A 3,913-nucleotide genomic window follows, 5' to 3' on the forward strand; every position below is an offset into this window, starting at 1 on the left:
TACATAGCAACCCGGTGTTTTTATTTTTTGTTTGTCTTGAAAACCATGGTAAAAATGAAGAAATGTTATAGGTATGATTTCTTTACCCAAATTGATCAAATATGTTACAGTATATTTTAATGCACTTGTACTAGACCTTTTAATTAAATTAGAAAAGTGTAGTGATATACCTAAAGCTCATAATATGTATAAAATTATACCTAGCAGTTCTGACATCAAGTGCATGAATCTTGGGAAATAGTAAAGTGAGGCATAAAAAATACAAAACTGCATCACCAAATACCTGTGCTGCTGAGGAACCATGTAGTAAATTACATGAAATGTAAGATCTCCAAAGCTTAGGAATATTATATATTTAGTATGCTATATACAGTAGTTCATGATGGGTTGAAGGCTAGATGAGGTGGTAAATCCAGGTGAGTGATAATTACTGAATAAAAAAGAAGTACATGTTAATAGACCCTACCAGCTTCCATAACGTCCCATAAGGGGATAGAAAAGAACAAAGCCCAAAAGTTTAGCAAATGTAATGATCTTTGAACAGGTAAAATAATACATGCCTTTATATATTGCCCATGCTATTCTCCATTACTAATCACATTGCCATTCCAGCAGTATAATGATTAACTTATGGTAATTGTCGTATAACAATAGGTCAAATCTGGCAGTATGACTGGTGGAATATGTGGCCACATTCTAGAATACACATATAGCACTTAGCATTGTGCACCTACCGGACTCTACCGTATTTGGATCAGCAATGACAAAACCATGATGTGTCTTGTTCAAATCTTGTCCAAGGCCTTCATTTTATTTCTATATAGGACTTTCACCTATTAATCTTATTAATAAACAGGATTTATATAGCGCCAACATATTATGCAGCACTGTACATTAAATAGGGGTTGCAAATGATAGACGAATACAGACTGTGACACAGGAGGAGAGGACCCTGCCCTGAAGAGCTTACAATCTAGGAGGCGGGGGAATATCACACAATAGGTGGGGAGATATAGAATAGTAGGAAGTAGTGAGGGTTTTAAAAGACAGAAGACACCAATGTTTGTGGTGTTTGGATCCTCTAGAAGGTAGGGGAAATCTGGTCAATTTACATGCAGCAGAGATTTGTTAAAGAACATGGTAGTGCTATTAAAAGTGGTAGGCTGCAGGCTTGTCCAATAAGTTGTAGAATGGTGCGTATCCTAATTTCATAGTTAAGGGCAAATTGTTACATGTTCTGCAATTAAGGCAGCGCTGGTCCCCAAATCTTGCAATCAGTAGTCTAGCTGTGGAACAAGACGGCTGTTCCAATTTAATCCATGACAAATGCCCATGAATTTAGGAAGTGAATTGCCAAAAGATGGCTTGTTGGGGGAAGGTATTCTCAAAGACATTTGGCCTGTAAAATTCCTTGGACTTGTAGTATAAGCAGTTAGGTGGAATGGCCACAGCAAGAGGGACAGATCCCCCATTTAGTGTGTATTTCACTACTGTATGTTCCCATTTTAATTTTCATTACTTCCTGATCCTTTGGACCTGATTTATTAAAGCTCTCCAAGGCTGGAGAGAATACACTTTTAAAAGTGAAGCTAGGGGATCAAGCAAACCTGGAATAGATTTCTTCAATGTCATTTGCTATTTGCTAGCAAATGCTTTGAATCCTGGACCAGATCCATCCCAGGTTTGTGGGATCACCCAGCTTCACTGGTGAAAGTGTATTATCTCCAGCCTTGGAGAGCTTTAATAAATCAGGGCCCTTGACTCTATCACTGGGACAGGAAACAGTGGAAATCTTTGTGTTCAAGCATTCTCTGTTTGCATCTGGGTGTGCTGAAGTAATTTTACCATCTACATTTATACTAACCTATCGATCATATGACAAAAAACAGGAGTGAATGCATAGCAAGGTACCTTTTTCTGTGTTAAATGTTCAAAAGGATGGGAGGGGTCAGCAGCAGTTGCTTTATCTTGTTAAAATCTGATTAGGAAAGTCATGTCCCCCCCAGTTGGATCATGCCAGGGAGATGGAAATATTAAAACAATATTACAAAGGCCTGGTAAAATTTTGATAAAGTTGCAGTAAGAAACCTATTGTTTTTTAATAGGAATTGCTGTCTGTGCAGTAAACTGTACATGCTCAGTTTTTGTCCCCCTCTAAAGTGCTTTGCCAGTTAAAGCAAATGTACCGTGAAATATTTTTAACAAACGAAGGCTCTGTGAAACAAAATGTAGAAATAAATGACATGCAGTCGACCCAGCACATATGTCTAAAACTTTCTTAATGTGAGCCAGATGGCTTAATAGAAACTTGAAGAAAGACGTGAAACAGTGTATCTTGTGTATCTGCTCCAGCATTAGAGCACAAAGACCAATCTAAGTTCTAATAACTATAATACCTGTGGACTGGTGGATTTCATGCAGTTATCTTCAGGCTCCTGCACACAGCCAGTCATATGCTGGCTCCTATGTCTGGTAACGTGGCAATAAAACTGATATGGAGGCTGTTCACATGACAGGTAAAAAAAAATGTAACAATATTCATTATTACAAATTATGGAATAATGTTCTCCCAATTAATTCAATGGCACATTCAAAAGATACAGGTAATAAACTGTATCTATTGAAACCATGGATACCGTTAACCATAGATAGTTAATAAACTGATGAATTATTTGCTATTTTTAATTCCATTTATTATATCTTTTAAAGTTGCATGTATTTTTGTTTATAACAAGGTTCATCTGTGGAGCAGTTTGCAAAGTATGCTGGGCTACATTTTAGCTGCCTGGATAAACTGGCCAATTAGAACATGGCTATCTCTACTAAGAATGGGGAAAGATCTGCTATTTAGGTTTAGTTTTAGCTTAATAACTGCAAAATAATCAAATATCTTATAGCTGCAATTAATTGTTGTAGATCTGAAGTATTGAAATGCATAAATAAAATTCTTATTACTTCGCAAAAGATTTGACTAAAATGAAACAATCTGTCACATAAGCTACTTCTGCCTTAGTACCAGGTTGTTTATGACTGCCAGTTACAACCTGTGACAACTCTTCTTTCCCCAGTATGCTTAGCAGACAGTAAGTCCATGCTATCACACATCAGGGAGTTTAACTATCTTTCCTGGGTTGTAATGTGAGAAAATGTATGTATATATTGTCCTACTCCGTCTTACTATTGGCTCACATCTATTAGAAGTACTTGTACTAGTTCTTGACCAGGACAACTGGTGTAAGAATGATAATATAGTGCACCATGATTTTGAATTGCTGAACCTGAAAGCCAATACCTGCTATAGCATACTGATGATTTTTAAACCCCTCCCTAACTAATAAATTCATATCCAACTAAGCACTAAAACACATTTATTTGAATACATTTGCTGGTATAAGCATGCATTCATGATCTTGCTTTCATCAATCACACATTTTTAAACGGTGCTTTTGTTCATCAGCTTTGTCCATAGATCTCCCTTATCTCACCTTATACCAAACTTAATAGAAGGTTTTTTAGGGCTGCCTTAGGTCCAGTTTTGCATTTTAAATTCCATTTCCGTGGAAAAAAAAATGAATATTTTAATGACAAAATGTGTGGTCAGCATTGCATAAAGCCTATCTGAGCAAGTTGTATTAGGTAACTATTTTTGCTTTGACTTTTTAGAACATTTATGTGCATATAATAATTTGTCAGAAAAGCATATATAAAATGGTCTGTAGCTCCAAAAATAGGGTGCTGTATGGTAGTGGGCTGGCAGCCAGGGAAAACAGGCACCGTGTGTGGTCTACAGAGACGGAATGCTGTGCTTTGCTTTGTCTGATGCTGGAACATGAAACACACACAATAGGAACACTTTTATTGAATGGGGTGGAACATTGTTGCAGGGATTCCCCTTGCCATATTTAGTTGTATT

This window comes from Pyxicephalus adspersus, chromosome 4, assembly GCF_032062135.1.
Source record: "Pyxicephalus adspersus chromosome 4, UCB_Pads_2.0, whole genome shotgun sequence".
Classification (NCBI taxonomy): domain Eukaryota; kingdom Metazoa; phylum Chordata; class Amphibia; order Anura; family Pyxicephalidae; genus Pyxicephalus; species Pyxicephalus adspersus.